The sequence below is a fragment of the Staurois parvus genome, unplaced genomic scaffold, assembly GCF_062004578.1.
Source record: "Staurois parvus isolate SC_StPar_1 unplaced genomic scaffold, SC_StPar_1.0 ptg000153l, whole genome shotgun sequence".
Classification (NCBI taxonomy): Eukaryota; Metazoa; Chordata; class Amphibia; order Anura; family Ranidae; genus Staurois; species Staurois parvus.
Window position 1 is genome coordinate 21,548,005 of NW_028317949.1, and position 18,727 is coordinate 21,566,731.

The following is an 18,727-nucleotide window of genomic DNA, read 5'->3' on the forward strand; positions in this document are numbered from 1 at the left end:
GCTGGCAGATTACGGGTCTCATATAGCTGCTGCCAGGCCCCTAATCTGCCATAGGCCCCTATATACCGCCTCCTCATGCTGCTGCCAAGTCCAGAGTCTGTCATGGGTCCCTGTACGGCCTCCCATTGCTGCTGTCTCCATCGCCACACTCTGCCATGTGCCACTTTCAGGTCTCCTCACACTGCTGGTGTGTTGAATTTTTTGACATAGGGTGCTGGCAGATTACGGGCCTCCCATAGCTGCTGCCAGGCCCCTAATCTGCCATGGGCCCCTATATACCGCCTCCTCATGCTGCTGCCAAGTCCAGAGTCTGTCATGGGTCCCTGTACGGCCTCCCATTGCTGCTGTCTCCATCGCCACACTCTGCCATGTGCCACTTTCAGGTCTCCTCACACTGCTGGTGTGTTGAATTTTTTGACATAGGGTGCTGGCAGATTACGGGCCTCCTATAGCTGCTGCCAGGCCCCTAATCTGCCATAGGCCCCTATATACCGCCTCCTCATGCTGCTGCCAAGTCCAGAGTCTGTCATGGGTCCCTGTACGGCCTCCCATTGCTGCTGTCTCCATCGCCACACTCTGCCATGTGCCACTTTCAGGTCTCCTCACACTGCTGGTGTGTTGAATTTTTTGACATAGGGTGCTGGCAGATTACGGGCCTCCTATAGCTGCTGCCAGGACCCTAATCTGCCATGGGCCCCTATATACCGCCTCCTCATGCTGCTGCCAAGTCCAGAGTCTGTCATGGGTCCCTGTACGGCCTCCCATTGCTGCTGTCTCCATCGCCACACTCTGCCATGTGCCACTTTCAGTTCTCCTCACACTGCTGGTGTGTTCCATTTTGTCATAGGGTGCTGGCAGATTACGGGCCTCCCATTGCTGCTGCCAGGCCCCTAATCTGCCATAGGCCTCTATATACCGCCTCCTCATGCTGCTGCCAAGTCCAGAGTCTGTCATGGGTCCCTGTACGGCCTCCCATTGCTGCTGTCTCCATCGCCACACTCTGCCATGTGCCACTTTCAGGTCTCCTCACACTGCTGGTGTGTTGAATTTTTTGACATAGGGTGCTGGCAGATTACGGGCCTCCTATAGCTGCTGCCAGGCCCCTAATCTGCCATAGGCCCCTATATACCGCCTCCTCATGCTGCTGCCAAGTCCAGAGTCTGTCATGGGTCCCTGTACGGCCTCCCATTGCTGCTGTCTCCATCGCCACACTCTGCCATGTGCCACTTTCAGGTCTCCTCACACACTGCTGGTGTGTTGAATTTTTTGACATAGGGTGCTGGCAGATTACGGGCCTCCTATAGCTGCTGCCAGGCCCCTAATCTGCAATAGGCCTCTATATACCGCCTCCTCATGCTGCTGCCAAGTCCAGAGTCTGTCATGGGTCCCTGTACGGCCTCCCATTGCTGCTGTCTCCATCGCCACACTCTGCCATGTGCCACTTTCAGGTCTCCTCACACTGCTGGTGTGTTGAATTTTTTGACATAGGGTGCTGGCAGATTACGGGCCTCCTATAGCTGCTGCCAGGACCCTAATCTGCCATGGGCCCCTATATACCGCCTCCTCATGCTGCTGCCAAGTCCAGAGTCTGTCATGGGTCCCTGTACGGCCTCCCATTGCTGCTGTCTCCATCGCCACACTCTGCCATGTGCCACTTTCAGGTCTCCTCACACTGCTGGTGTGTTGAATTTTTTGACATAGGGTGCTGGCAGATTACGGGCCTCCCATAGCTGCTGCCAGGCCCCTAATCTGCCATAGGCCCCTATATACCGCCTCCTCATGCTGCTGCCAAGTCCAGAGTCTGTCATGGGTCCCTGTACGGCCTCCCATTGCTGCTGTCTCCATCGCCACACTCTGCCATGTGCCACTTTCAGGTCTCCTCACACTGCTGGTGTGTTGAATTTTTTGACATAGGGTGCTGGCAGATTACGGGCCTCCTATAGCTGCTGCCAGGCCCCTAATCTGCCATAGGCCCCTATATACCGCCTCCTCATGCTGCTGCCAAGTCCAGAGTCTGTCATGGGTCCCTGTACGGCCTCCCATTGCTGCTGTCTCCATCGCCACACTCTGCCATGTGCCACTTTCAGGTCTCCTCACACACTGCTGGTGTGTTGAATTTTTTGACATAGGGTGCTGGCAGATTACGGGTCTCCTATAGCTGCTGCCAGGCCCCTAATCTGCCATAGGCCCCTATATACCGCCTCCTCATGCTGCTGCCAAGTCCAGAGTCTGTCATGGGTCCCTGTACGGCCTCCCATTGCTGCTGTCTCCATCGCCACACTCTGCCATGTGCCACTTTCAGGTCTCCTCACACTGCTGGTGTGTTGAATTTTTTGACATAGGGTGCTGGCAGATTACGGGCCTCCCATAGCTGCTGCCAGGCCCCTAATCTGCCATGGGCCCCTATATACCGCCTCCTCATGCTGCTGCCAAGTCCAGAGTCTGTCATGGGTCCCTGTACGGCCTCCCATTGCTGCTGTCTCCATCGCCACACTCTGCCATGTGCCACTTTCAGGTCTCCTCACACTGCTGGTGTGTTGAATTTTTTGACATAGGGTGCTGGCAGATTACGGGCCTCCTATAGCTGCTGCCAGGCCCCTAATCTGCCATGGGCCCCTATATACCGCCTCCTCATGCTGCTGCCAAGTCCAGAGTCTGTCATGGGTCCCTGTACGGCCTCCCATTGCTGCTGTCTCCATCGCCACACTCTGCCATGTGCCACTTTCAGGTCTCCTCACACTGCTGGTGTGTTGAATTTTTTGACATAGGGTGCTGGCAGATTACGGGCCTCCCATAGCTGCTGCCAGGCCCCTAATCTGCCATGGGCCCCTATACCGACTCCTCATGCTGTGACGTTGCAACAAGGTGGAATTCAACCCTACATATGTTAGACCGCCTTTACGAACAGCAAAAGGCCATCACAGATTTCCTGATGTTAAAAGCGGATAAAGGTACTCCCTGTGTAACTTAGATGTCAGCCATTGGCAGCTCATGCGTGACACCTGCGCTTGCTCAGGCCCTTTGAGGAGGCCACGCTATTCGTGAGTCGGCAGGACTATGGGATGAACGACGTCATTCCTCTGTTGCACGTCCTGGAACAAATGCTGTTAACAATGGCTGGTCAGGGTGCTGTAGACGTGGCGCACAGATCTCAACGCCACATGACCCCTGTGGGGGCAGGACAGGAAGAAGAGGAGGAGGTAGAGGAGGACATTGGTGCTCAGGAATTATTGAGTGAAATGGGTGGTTTTTCCACTCAGCGGACAGGAGTGGAGGAGCAGGAGCATCTGGTAGAGGAGGAGGAAGAGGAGACAGAGGACCCAGACGCACCGTGGCAGTATGCTGTGGAGATGGAGGCAGGGAGTCCCTCGCATTCCTTGGCACAAATGGCCCATAGCATGCTCGCTTGCTTGCGTAGCGACAGCCGAATAATAACCATCAGACAGAGGGATGACTTTTGGCTGTCCACCTTGTTGGACCCTCGCTACCGTTCAAAAATGGTGGCCTTTTTCACACCTGCTGAGAGGGAGGCCAAAATAACGTACTATAAAAACCACCTATGTAGTCAGCTGGTCTCTGCCTTTGTGCGCCAACGTCCATCCTCAGACACTGTGGGCCCTGTGCGCTCGCGTTCCGCTGCCATGGCAGCAGGGGAGGGGTGGGGTGGTAGGAGCAGTGGCAGCTCCACCAGCAGCGGCTGCCTCAGTCTGCAGTCGATGATGAGTAGCTTTCTTCACCAGCGCAGTGAGGAAACTACTAACCAGCCGCAGCAGCAGCAGCATCAGGTGGACCTGGAGCAGGACCTCAAACAACAGGCTTAGGCCTACTTGGACAGCACCCTGCCAACCGAGGTAGACAATCCCCTTGACTACTGGGCAACGAAACTTGACCTTTGGCCCCAACTAGCTGAATTTGCCCTTGAAAGGCTGTCATGCCCGGCCAGTAGCGTGGCATCGGAGCGCGTGTTTAGTGCGGCAGGAGGTATTGCAACTCCGCGGAGGACACGACTGTCCACCCAAAGTGTGGAGAGACTCACGTTTGTGAAAATGAATCAGGCGTGGATTAGTCTGGATTTCAAACCACCAGTTCCTGACACAACTGACTAAATCCACCATGAATCATGCCCCAAACATGTGCCACTTTCAGGTCTCCTCACACTGCTGGTGTGTTCCATTTTTTGTCATAGGGTGCTGGCAGATTACGGGCCTCCCATAGCTGCTGCCAGGCCCCTAATCTGCCATGGGCCCCTATACTGCCTCCTCATGCTGCTGCCAAGTCCAGAGTCTCTCATGGGTCCCTGTACGGCCTCCCATTGCTGCTGTCTCCATCGCCACACTCTGCCATGTGCCACTTTCAGGTCTCCTCACACTGCTGGTGTGTTCCATTTTTTGTCATAGGGTGCTGGCAGATTACGGGCCTCCCATAGCTTCTGCCAGGCCCGTAATCTGCCATGGGCCCCTATACCGCCTCCTCATGCTGCTGCCAGGTCCAGAGTCTGTCATGGGTCCCTGTACGGCCTCCCATTGCTGCTGTCTCCATCGCCACACTCTGCCATGTGCCACTTTCAGGTCTCCTCACACTGCTGGTGTGTTCCATTTTTTGTCATAGGGTGCTTGCAGATTACGGGCCTCCCATAGCTGCTGCCAGGCCCCTAATATGCCATGGGCCCCTATACCGCCTCCTCATGCTGCTGCCAGGTCCAGAGTCTCTCATGGGTCCCTGTACGGCCTCCCATTGCTGCTGTCTCCATCGCCACACTCTGCCATGTGCCACTTTCAGGTCTCCTCACACTGCTGGTGGGTTCCATTTTTTGTCATAGGGTGCTGGCAGATTACGGGCCTCCCATAGCTGCTGCCAGGCCCCTAATCTGCCATGGGCCCCCGTACCGACTCATCATGCTGCTGCCAGGCCCGTAATCTGTCATGGGCCCCTGTTGTCGCTTGTTGGCATATTCCGCTCGTTCAGATGCTCCTTCTCCTGCTACTCCTCTTCACGGATTCCGTCAGCAGTCTTTCTTGGAATCCGTTTCCAAGAGACAACAGTTTGCGAGCACGCACCCGACGGTGCAGAAGCTGAACGTCCTCCTGTCCAAGTTGCTGCTGTCAGGCTCGTAATCTGTCTTGCGCCCCTGTACCGCCTCCTCATGCTGCTGCCAGGTCCAGAGTGTGTCATGGGCCCCCGTACCGACTCCTCATGCTGCTGCCAGGCCCGTAATCTGTCATGGGCCCCTGTACCGCCTCCCCATGCTGCTGCCAGGTCCAGAGTGTGTCATGGGTCCCTGTACGGCCTCCCATTGCTGCTGCCAGGCCCGTAATCTGCCATGGGCCCCCGTACTGACTCCTCATGCTGCTGCCAGGCCCGTAATCTGTCATGGGCCCCTGTACCGCCTCCTCATGCTGCTGCCAGGTCCAGAGTGTGTCATGGGTCCCTGTACGGCCTCCCATTGCTGCTATCTCTATCGCCACACTCTGCCATGTGCCACTTTCAGGTCTCCTCACACTGCTGGTGGTTTCCATTTTTGTCATAGGGTGCTGTATGGCCTCCCATTGCTGCTGCCTCCACCGCCACACTGTGGCTCCACACTCTGGTTTTGGCCCCGTGACTGCCCAAATGAGTGAAGTGTGCGGTGATTCTAAGATCGACGGCACTCATCTGCATGTCATACTGACTGACAGTATTATTTCTCTTCCCCAGCAGACTCCAAGGGCATTTAAATTAAAGGTACAGTGTTCTGCACTAATATTAAGTCTTTCTGAAGCCTAGAAACACCCTTTTTTAAGTTAAATTCACAGCGAATATATTCGACTCGAATGGAAATTTTTCCACGAATTCGCCGAATCAGTCGAATCGAATTTTTGAATACTTCGTTCATCTCTAATTGTCACACTCAGACAAAACAAGAGTTGCTGAATGGATCACCAGGTAAAAATCAGCAAGGAAAAAAAAGTCTGAAAAAAAAGCCTCCCAAATCCAGGGACTGTTAAAATGCAATATATTAGACTTTTTTTGGTGGTGGGAGGGGGGGGGTGTTTAAATATCTTTAATACATACTATGTATATACATATGTATTAATCTAATCTGACTGATGTGAATGTACAATATATATGTAAAGCGCTGCGTAAATTGAAGGTGCTATATAAGTACCTGAAATAAATAAAAAATAAATAAATAAATCTATTTATTTCTGTTTGGAATGTATCACTTAAGGTAAATCTATGTCACACAGTAATACAACGCCGGAATTGTCTCCTGTGTAACAAACTGAAACCACTCAAACAATCTAAATCAGTGGTTCTTAACCTTTTTTGAATCATGGACCCCTTTAAGAATCTGATGAACCCCCTCCCCAGAAATTATCACATAAACACAAGTTTGCATGCAATGAATTGAAGTATGTACTTTATTTTATTGACATTTGATTACCTCATATATGACATACACAAAGTTTGAATAAAGTAAACAATCTTAACAAAAAACTCATTTCTATTCAAAAATTAATGACCACTCATTACAAAAATTAAATACAATTAAACTAAACAATTCTGCTCAAATCTACTACTACTACTACTGCTCCTACTATTACTACTACTACTCCTACTGCTAATACTGCTAGAAAATTATAATTAGCACTTGATATTATGGAGTGGCACAAAATTGTGGCTGTGCAGAGAATGATGATACACATATAACTGGTTACCATGGGCCAACAAAGAGTCAAAAGCAGCTTAGCGGTCAGTGTTGTAAACAGTGGCAGGGTGCTTTTTCTTTCATTTCTTGCAATGGGAAATCATTGATTAGGACATGGAAGGGGGTGGGGCTGTATAGTGAATGCAAATTGTATTTTTTTTCTGACCCTCAGAGACCTCCCTGAAACCCATCCATGGACCACTTAGGGGTCCATGGACCCAAGCTAAGTGCCCCTGATCTAGATGTCTCCTAAAGAGCAGAGCTGCAGGAACACGACATTTTTGCAGGGTCACAATAGAAAGAATCTTGTTTTTTTCAGATTGGGCTGTAGCACAATTTAAAGTAGTGAACTTAATATTAATATGATATATTAATAGCAATATTCTATTCTAAATTCATTTTTTTAAATTGTGTTTTTCTTAGAAATACCAGACATTATAACATTTTGAAAGTATGAAGCATATGGGCCAATGCAATAAACAATAAAAGAAGAAAAGCTCTAAGTAGATAGCACTCTTATAATACTGCACATTCATTAATTTCCATAAAAACAGACCCGTTTTAAAATGTAACTTTAGAGAAAGTGCACATTCAAACCTCTGCTCTCTAAAGCAAAAAAATGAAGAAGAAAATGTTATTACGATATGCCATTGTCACTTCTATGTCCACATTGAAACTTTAACTAGACTTTTAATGGAGCTAGGAGTATGATAATGCTTTGAATTAAATAGTTCAAATTTGGTCTCAAAATTGGATGATGAATCATACTGGGCTTTGGTTATAATAACACTTAATTTATATGCACTTTTAATCTAATGACTGAGAGCTTTCACATTTTTCTTCTTGTAGGTTTGTTGAGTTTTGGCTATAGTATAGCTAAGTGAGGTTATACTGTAGAACTAATGTACTGACCTATTCAGATACTTCCTATTTGAGATTTATAGCTGTCAGCATAAAACAAATTAGCTGATTTCTTTCAGGCACAAGCAACTGTGATCAACTTAGTAGTATGCACATTAAGTCTTATATCAGCCAGGGGCAGCACAGCCAGGGGTAGCATTGGCAACTATCATCTTGGATAAAATATTGATCTTGGATTAAGTATTGAGCATTGCACTTTGGCTTTGCATCATCTGAATAACTCTTCCCTATCCCATCACAGGTAAACCTCTGTGAGCAATATCCATCTGTACTATCGCCCATGCCATGTATGAATGCTAATTCACCCCACACTGCTATATGGTAATCTATGCTGCTTTTAAAATCCACCTCTAACTGAAGCTGATTTATAACTTTCAATGTTCTTATTGGTAATTCCTACTGCTTCAAAAATCTTTAACTCTGTCCATATTACTGTGGTGTTTATTTTGCTCTTATTGTCGAACCCAAATTTATGAAATGATCCTAATCTTTACAACTCTGCCCTCCTGCTTTCTTGTTGTCTCTTGTAGTCCTCCTTTGGTGTGAGAAGTTTGCCCTGCTAGCCATGTGTCTCTGCTATGCATTCCTGATTGATTAATTGGCAATACCCCCACACAACTCAGTATAAATGTAGGCCTTCCTTAGGGGAGGCAAAGCCAGGGGCAGCATTGGCAACTGTCATCTTGGATTAACTATTGAGCATTGCACTTTGGCTATGCACTTCAGCACAATGCACAAAGTGAGAAGCCTACAACTATAAAAACTAAATAGACTACAGGTGACCTGTTTCCCCATCCAGCTCTTAAAGCTCTTACCCAGTCCGCTTCTTCATCTCACCACTTTGTAACATGCACTCCCTACTCCTCCTTCTCAAAGTTGTATCCTCTCTCTTCAAACACTCTCTCCTTCACCCCTCTTCTCCACCCCACAGCTTATATAAATCACCCTGTCTTCACCTTATTACTTTACTCATCAACTGCTAATTCTGAACCCACATACTAATAAAACCTCCAGGACACTGGGACCTGACCCTCCATATAAGACATACTCCCTCACCCTTGCTTCTCCTAACATCTGGAGACATTTCCCAAAATCCTGGGCTGCCATATTTTTCCTTTGATCAACGCACCCGGCAACCCCTAACCCTCTAACAGCAGCCGCAATCCACACAATCTAGTTACTATTCCTCTTCTTCCAAGAAGCAGCCTTCCCTTTTCCTGTGCCCTCTGGAATGCCCACTCTGTCTGTAACAACTCACTTCTGTCCATGACCATTTTATCACAAACTCCTTTAACTTGCTTGCAATTACGGAAACCTGGCTTCATGAATCTGACTTTCCCTCTACTGCTGATCTCTCCCATTGTGGTCTACTCTGGACTCACTCTCTCAGGTTAGTGGATGGAAAGGAGGTGGAGTTGGAATCCTCCTATCCCCTCAAAGCACTTTTCAGGTCCTTCATTCACCTCCCTCTCTGTCCTTCTCTCCAGTTTCTTTAAGAATTACTGTCATCTATCGGCCCCCTGGATGGTATCGAGCTTCCTTGATGACTTCTCTGCCTGGCTACCTTACTTTCTCTCTTCCCACAATAATTTTCGGTGACTTCAACATCCCTGTTAATCTTAACACTCCTACTACCTCCAAACTTCTGAGTCTAACCACTTCTTTTGACCTAAAACAATGGACACATGCTTCTACTCACTCTAATGGTAACTGCCTCGACTTTGTATTCTCCTACCTATGCACTCCTTGCAACCTCACCAACTTTCCTTTCCTCTCTCTGATCATTCCCTTATTAGCTTCACTCGATCCTTGGCTTCCTCCTGCTTGTCCTCAAACTACCAAACAGTTACTTGTAGAAACCTTCGTTAGCTTAACCCTTCTCTTCTTTTTCCAGCAACAGATTTTCTCTATGACAAAATCTCAGCCCTGTCCTGCCCCAACCTGGCCACTTCTGTATACAGCAGTTTACTGTAATCCACCATGGACACATTGGACCCCCTCACTACACAAAGAATTAGCCTCCGACTGCTACAGCCCTGGCAAACAGACAATAACAGATGCCTCAAAAAGCATAGCAAAAATACAACTCTTGTCTCCACACTGCCAAACAGACCTATTTTATCACTCTCAATACCACACTCACACAATCCCCGTCAACTCTTTTCTACCTTTAACTCTCTACTTTGTCCTTCTTTACCTCCACCTACTAACTCAGGAGATCACAAATCACTTCAAAAATAAGATTGATACAATTCGTGACGAGATCTTTATTGTACATACTGTATATCTCCCTCACCCTACACTCCTTATCCATCTGCACAATCTATACTTCCCTTGTTTAACCCAACTACTATAGAGGAGGTTGGTAAACTTTTTTCTAAAGCCCACCTAACTACCCGTCCCCTAGACCCTGTTCCCTCGCAAATACTACGGTCACCCTCTGGCTCTATCCATCATTCTTTAACTCATATCTTCAATCTCTCCCTTTCTACTGGCATCTTCCCCAACTCTCCAAAACATGGGCTAGTCAACCTCATACTTAAAAAGGCCTCACTGGACCCTACCAATCTTAGCAACCTAAGACCCATCTCCTTACTCCTTTTTGCCTCCAAACTTCTTGAACATCTAGTCTACAACCGGTCGAGCTGCTACCTTATTGAGAGTAACCTTCTTGATGCCCTTCATTCTGGATTTCACCCACAACACTCCACAGAAACTGCTCAAACTCACAAATGATTTACTAACCACCAAAACCAATTGTCACTATTCCATACTCTTACTCTTGGACTTCTCCGCTGCCTTTGACACAGTTGACCACCCCCTCCTCCTCAAAAAACTCTATTTACTTGGTCTCTGTGACTGTACTCTCCATTGGTTCGAATCTTACCTATCTCATCGCACCTTCAGTGCCACTTACAGCTCTACTTCCTCCTCTCCTACTCCTCTTACTGTCGGGGTTCCCCAAGGTTCTGTCCTTGGATCTCTCCTATTCTCGATATACACTTCTTCCTTGGGTCAGCTGATAACTTCCCATGGTTTCCAATACCATTTCTATGCTGATGACACACAAATCTATCTCTCTACACCTCAGCTCACCCCATCAGTTTCCTCCCGTATCACCAATTTACAAACAGACATATCAGACTGGATGTCACACCACTTCCTAAAACTCAATCTATCTAAAGCTAAACTCATAATATTTCCTCCCTCACGTGCCTCTTCCCCTGATTTCTCGTTCAGGAACAATAGCATCACTATCAACCCATCCCTGCATGTCAGTGTGCTAGGGGTAACTCTGGATTCTGAACTATCCTTTCAGGCCCACATCCAATCCCTGTCCAAATCATGCCACCTCAACCTCCACAACATCTCCAGAATACGCCACTTTTTAACCAATGATACCACAAAGCTCCTAATGTACTCTCTAGTTATCTTTCGCTTTGACTACTGCAACTCTCTCCTCATTGGCTTACCTTTACATAGGCTATCCCTCCTCCCGTCCATCATGAATACTGCTGCCAGGCTCATCCACCTTACCAAGCATTCAGGGTCTGCTACCCCTCTTTGCCAATCCCTCCACTGGCTTCCACTCGCCCAATGAAAAAAGTTCAAATTAGTAAGAACAACTTACAAAGCCATCCACAACTCTACCCCCAGATACATCACCAACCTGGTCTAAAAATATCAACCAAATGGCTCTCTTCGATCCTCCCAAGACCTTCTGCTCTCTAGTTCCCATGTCACCTCCTCCCATGCTCACTTCCAGGACTTCTCCCAAGCTTCTTCCATCCTATGGAACTCCCTACCCCAATCTGTCTGGCTATCTCCTAATCTATCAACCATAAGACAATACCTGAAAACCCTTCTCTTTAAAGAAGCCTATTCTTATTCTAACTAGTAAATTGCCTTTTATTTCCTCCATCAGCTCATCCCCCACAGCTATTATCTTTTGTATCACTCAACCCTTCCTCCTAGATTGTAATCTCTAAGGAGCAGGGCCCTCTATTTCATCTTGTACCAAATGGTATTGTAACCTTTTAGGAACGATGGGCTCCCGTAAGGCCACCTGCCCTTGGTCTATCCATTAAATACATGTGCCTCTATTATGGGGGCTCTCAAAATGTGTAGTGTTAGGAACTACAGAATATCGGGGTGCCGTGACGAGGCTCTGTAGCTTATGCATGTATTTGCATGTGTGCTATCTAAACCCCTGTTTTTAATGCATACTGTTAAACAGGTTAATTTGGTTTGTTCGCAAGCTGGCTGGCAAGCTGAGCTGGGATTTTTTTCTCTTTTGTTGTTTGACAAGTGTCGCCCTTCCATGTGTTCCTTGCTGTGCTGTTATAGACTGGGGCAGAGGCCATTTTTTGTGCTGCTGAATTGTTGGTGATGGGGTGCACTGGACACCTTAGCTGCCATTGTGCTTCATGCTGGGTGTCCAGTGTGCTCCTAAACCTTTAAGGAGGGGTGCATAGCCCTTCCATGTGCTCCTTGCTGTGAAGGCCAGTTATAGACTGGAGGATGCCATTTTTTGTGCTATTGTAACTGTAATGTCTACCTTCATTTTGTAAAGCGCTGCACAAACTGTTGGCGCTATATAAATCCTGCATAATAATAATAATAATATTGTTATGGCTTGGCTTATAGTACATAGCAACAATCTAAAAGGGGTTTACATTTACATTTACACCTTGGTTTTGTGCAGATACACTAAAGCAGTTTTACATACTTGTTGCAGTTCGCATTGCATTGGTACATTTATTTAGGATAAATGTGGTATAGTGGTTGAAAAGTTACACTGTTGTCACAAACATAGACTGATAATTGCTTGGATCAGATTATCCCAAACAATTTGCAAAACAATTAGAGATGGGTTAGAATATGTGGGCATGTCTGACCATCCTGTTTTTTTTGTTTATCCAGATGGTTGAATAAAAAAAAAACTATTTTCCCTTCAACACATTCAAGGTGGAAGGGGGAATCCTTCCTGCTGACTCTTGTCTGTAGAAGGTAGACTTCTCCACTGTCAGTATACTCTGATCAGCACTGCCCACTATAACTGGAGGCGCTGACTGTGTAGATATTTTCCAACAGGGTAGTTGTGCAGAAGCCAATCAGTAGATGCATTTCTGTAAAAGCACCCTGCCCATACATGGATTAAAATTTGAATGGTCTTTGTTGAACCAAGCGAATTTCGTTTTCGTTTGTTGGGTAATGTTTTCAGAATAATTATTTTATATTTTATTATTTCATCTTGAAATCGAATTCCAGTCTCAAACACAAGCCCAGCTGCCATCAGTCCTCAAAGTAAAAATATCTGCTTATCTGAAAAGGTGATAATCCTACACAAGGAACAATTTCTTGGGCAAAAATTTAAAGATCTCTTAATGTCACTTGGATTCTTCGCTGGTGTGTGGTGCAAAAGTAGCGATTGTTTATACTGCCTTTTAAATATGGAATGTGCAAAACTGGTGCAACAATTACAGATCACCTATATTGACTGACTATAGGTGTTGAATGCACCCTATTCCTAGTATATTCAGTAATAACAAAGTAGAAGGAAAACATGAGACTTGTGGGGTGCTACTTAAGAATATCACCTTTTAATCATTATTTGTTAACACTTAGTTTTTATTATTATAGGCATTTTGTTTTGAAATATAAAAACAAAATTAAAAGTAGTTTTTCACAGGAGTTGGTTTGTGGTCTTACAATTATATATATAATATATATAATAATCAATTACCATATTACAAAAAGTAGTACTGTAGCTATTTTGTTCTATGGGGTGGGGATACAATTATTCAATGTGTTTCTCAGGCTGTCCAGCCACCTTCTTGTTCAAACATTTTATTAATTTTCCAAAGTCAGTAACAAATGTAGAGCATTTAAAATGCATTCACGAAATAGAAAGTCAGTAGGACAAGAGGCCAGATGAAAATGTCATCCAAGTACAAACAATAAGGAACTATAGCTAGACATGAGAAGATATTGCAATGCAGAGAGAGACAAACATAGTAATAACCAAATGTGGGAGCACTGCATGTTCCATGGGAAGAAGAAAAGGTGGAAGCGGGTAAAAAACTAAGGGAAAGAGAATAAGGGTAAGTAAGAAGAAGGAAAAGGGAAAAAGACCTGAAAGGGAGCAAAATAGGGAGAAGACCTAGTAAGGCAGAGGGCCCAGGGGAAAGAATGAGGGGGGGTGGAGGGAGAGAGATGTGTGACTACCGGAGAGGAGGGGGGTCTTGGGACCAGACCAGGGTAAGGATTGGCACACAGGACTACCAGAGGACAGGGCAGGAGGACGTCAGGGAAGGAGCAATGATTCATCAAAATTTGGAGGAAGGAAACGTTCCACCCAGGGAGCTCAGACTGACAAGAACTCGGAAACAGAGTCTGTAATGGTCGCTTCCACTTTAGCGTGAATCATTGCTTGCGTTACCTTATTCCTATCTGCCAGGATGCACAGGGATGGAGACTTCCAGGATTTAGCTAAAATTAGCTTGGCCGCTGTGGTAACTTGTAAAAGGAGTTTGAATTGGGATTTAGATAGAGAATGAGGTTGGAGATTTAGCAGAGCAGTGGCCGGGTTTAGGGAAAGAGGCTTCCAAAAAGGAAGTACAACAGATGGAAGATTTCAATCCAAAAAACTTGGGTGACTGGACATGACCACCAAATATGGAAGTGCGTTCCTTCCATCGCACAGCCCCGAAAACAATCTGGAGAACAACTGGGGGTATATTTAGCAATCCTTTCCAGCCACCTTCATCTGGAAGATAAGAAGTTCAATGATGTTTATGTCAGTTATAGGTGAGTTCCGCTGGTTGTGCATCCATGCCTCAAACCACACCATAGGAAGGATAATAAAAGCATCGGATATACAGTATATACTGTATCCACTCACAGTCCCAATGGTGGCAGAATGTGGGGTTCTCTTTTGTTGTTTTATACTTCTATTGTGAGTTGAGGCAGAGATACCCAACTATAGAGAAACGTCTCTGTCTGACATACACATAACTGAGCTCCACATCTTCCTGATGAAACAGACTGGAAAGCCTGAGAAATGCATTGATGACCCCCCCCCCAAAAAAAAAGAGGATTTGTCACTACTTTTTGTAATACAGTTATGTGCCAAAGTTGTGGTATGCTCGAATAGTCGAAAGTATTGCTTCTGATCAAAATACAGTATCTCCAAAGGGAACTTACATAGTTAGTCTGGCTGAAAAGAGACAAAAGTCCATTCAGTTCAACAATAAAAAAAAAGTTATAATCCTATACTCACAGTTGATCCAGAGGAAGGAAAAAAACCCCAGCAAAGCATGATCCAATTTGCTCCTGAAGGGGAACAAATTCCTTCCTGATTCCCCGAGAAGCAATCAGATATTCTCTGGATGAACTTTACCTATAAATGTTAGTAACCAGTTATATTATGTGTATCCAAGAAACAATCCAGTCTTTTTTTAAAGCAATCCACTGAGCTGGTCAGAGCCAACTCTTTTCCACATTTTCATAGCTCTTACTGTGAAGAAACCTTTCAGTATTTGGAGATTAAATTTTTTTCCTCCAGACTTAGAAAGTGCCCCTTGTGAATTACTCTACACCGAGTTCACTATATGAACCACTGATGTATTTATACATGTTAATCATATCTCTATTAATCTCCTCTTCTCATGAGAGAATAAATTCAGTTCCTCTAACCTCCATGCCTCTTATCAGTTTGGTTGCCCTTCTCTGCACTTTCTCCAGTTCCCCAATGTTCTTTTTGTGAATCGGTGCCCAAAACTGAACTGCACATTCCAGATGAGGTCTTACTAATGATTTGTACAGTAGTAAAATGATATCTCTCTCTCTGGAGTCTATACCTCTTTTAATATGAGAGGATTTTTCTCACTTTAGAAACCGCAGCTTGGTATTGCATGCCATTATTAAGCTTATGGTCTACCAGAACTCCCAGATCCTTCTCCACCACTGAGCCCCCCAGTTGTACTCCCCCTAGTATGTATGATGCATGTATATTCTTAGCCCCCAAGTGCATAACCTTACATATATCAACATTAAACCTCATTTGCCACATAGTTGCCCAATTAAACAGTGCATTGAGGTCGGCTTGTAAGTTGGAAACATCCTGTAAGAATGTTATTCCAATGCAAAGCTTGGTGTTATTTGTAAAGTCTGAAATGGTATTTTTAATCCCACACCCTATATCATTTATGAATATATTAAAAAGTAAGGGTCCCAACACTGAACCCACCACTAACAACCCTAGACCATTTAGAGTATAAATCATTAATCACTACTCTCTGAATACGATCTTTTAGCCAGTTTTCAATCCATTTACGTACTGATTTTTCCAAGCCTTTAAACTTTACCCTACACCTTAGCCGTGTGTGGGGAACTGTGTCAAATACTTTTGCAAAATCCAAGTTTATCACGGCCACCGCCACCCCTCTGTCCAAGGTTTTGCTCACCTCCTCAAAGAAATCAGATTTGTTTGACTTCTGTCTTTCATGAATCCATGCTGTCTGTTGCTTAAAATATTTTTTCCCAGCAAGAACTCATCTATGTGGTCTTTTAGTAAACTCTCCAGTATCTTCCCAAGTATAGATGTTAAACTAACAGGTCTATAATTACTTGGTAAAAATTTTGACCCCTTTTTAAATACAGGCACCACATTGGCCTTACGCCAATCCAGTGCTACTATGCCAGTCAATAAAGAGTCCTTAAAAATTAGAAACAATGGCTTTGAAATGACAGAGCTCAATTCTTCAAGGACCTGTGGGTGTATGCCTTCTGGTCCAGGTGCTTTATTTACCTTTATTCTGTCTAAATATTTCTGAATCATAGCAGTTGTGAGCCAATGTGGATCATCTGGGGCCCATTATGGACACGAGCTCCCCCATGCTCCTTTGTATACACAGAGCTAAAGAAGGTATTTAATACATTTTCCTTCTCTTTTCCCCCAGTTACCCACTCTAGATAATTTTGTAAAGGGCCTACATGCTCAGACCGGACCTTTTACTATTAATATATTTGAAGAGTTTTTGGGGGTTTGTCCTGCTATCCTTTGCAATCTGTTGTTCGTTTTCAATTTTTGCGGCCTTTATTTCCTTTTGCATATTCTGTTATACTCTTTGTAATATTTAAATTATGATAGCGGTCCTTCATTTTTATATTTAATAAAAGCTCTTTTCTTATTATTTATAACTTTTTTAACTTTGGCTGTAAGCCGCATAGGTTGGATTTTTAGCCTTTTAAACTTGTTGCCCATGGGAATATATTTTGTAGTGTGTCCACATGCAGTCTTTTTAAAGAACTCCCATTTCTGTGTTGTGTTCATCGATGCCAATATTCCCTCCCAGTCTAAATCCTGGAGAAAAGTTCTCAGCCTTGGAAAATTAGATCTCTTAAAGTTGAGCACTTTTATTTTTCCCATATGTGCTTGTTGTTTACAGCTAACAACAAATGAAATCATGTTATGGTCACTGCTACCCTGATGTTCTTTTATATGGACATTAGTAATACGCTTTGCATGGTTTTCAGGTTCAGCAGAGCATCATAGTAGGGGCATCTATGAACTGTACCATAAAATTGTTCTGTAGTAGGTTAATAAATGTTTGCCCTTTAACTGTTCCTGCAGTGCCATTACTCCAGTCAATTTCCGGGTAGTTAAAATCCCCATTTATTATCACTGTCCCAGCCCTTGCAGCCCTTTCAATCTGTGTGTCAGGAATGGACTTGCCAATAGTGGTGGGACTCACCTGCCTTGTGGGCTGCAGTACCAGGGCTGGCCAGCGGGTGCTCTCAACAACCAGAGGTTCACTTCGGCAATTAGCCATCACCTGGGGCTGATTGCAGGTGTATTTAAGGGATGGCCAGACCTGCAGTCTGTGCCTTGGTGTGTGTTTTTCCATGGGCCCCTGTATCTTGTAACCTGCATTCCTGTTCCTGTTCCTGTTTCTGCCTGACTTGTTGCCGACCCTGCCTGATCCTGACCTCTGCTGACTTCTCCTGTTTTGATCCCTGGCTTGTGACCCTGACCATTCTCTCCGCCTGCTCCTCCTGTACCTACCTGCCCGTTAGTTATCGACCCGGCCTGCTAACTACGTTGTGCTCTACAAGTGTATGTACCTGGGTATCTGTATCAGTTTAGGTTTGGGTTTGTTTCACCTTGTTGTATGTATTTGTGTTAGCTTGGGGTTCGGTGCACTGCGTTTATGTTTGTATTGTTAGTCTTTAATAAAGCGTCTTATTTATACCATATCTGAAGCTTGCGTTTCCCTGTGTCAGTCCACACACTTCTGGTCACACATGCATCTCTGACAGTAAGGAGCTGAGTCTCCACCTCCTCATTAACACTGGGTGGCCTTTAACAAACTGCAATGATTTCCTTTGGGTACGCACCCACATGTGCAGGTCCACTCATAATGCTTCAGCCTCATCACACTCTCCATCAACTAGGTCCTCTTTGACACTGACCTTGCTCGGAGATCACTTCTCACATAGAGACAGAACACCTTTCGTTTTTACCCTGTCTCTCCGAAAGAGAACATAGCCAGGAATATTAATGGCCCAGTCATGTGAATAATGAAACCAAGATTCAGCAATACCAATTAAATATCAGGTCTCTTCATGCACCAAAGCTTCCAACTCACCTATTTTGCTTGGCAGACTTCTGGCATTGGTGAACAAACACTTTAATTAACTGACACCTTGTGCACATATATTTTGCATATTTTTTTTTTCATACAAATGGTACCAATACCAATGGTTGTTTGTAACATGGGAATCTTCTTATCACCTGCCATAGTCATCCTCCATCTTTCCCCATTCCACCCCCCAATAAGGACTGACCCCTGTCTGATCTGTCTGCCCCATTATAATCAAATTCTCCCGCCCCCCTTGATCCTAGTTTAAATACTCCTCCAGCCGTCCCATAAACCTCTCCCACAGCACAGCAGACCTCCTTCCATTTAAGTGCAAACCATCTCTAGCATACAGGTTGCACCTCAATGAAAAGTCAGCCCAGTGCTTTAGAAACCCAAATCCTTCCCTCTTACACCAGGGCTTTAGCCATGCATTTAGTTCTCTAGTCTCCCCCTGTCCTTCTTGAGTTGCGCA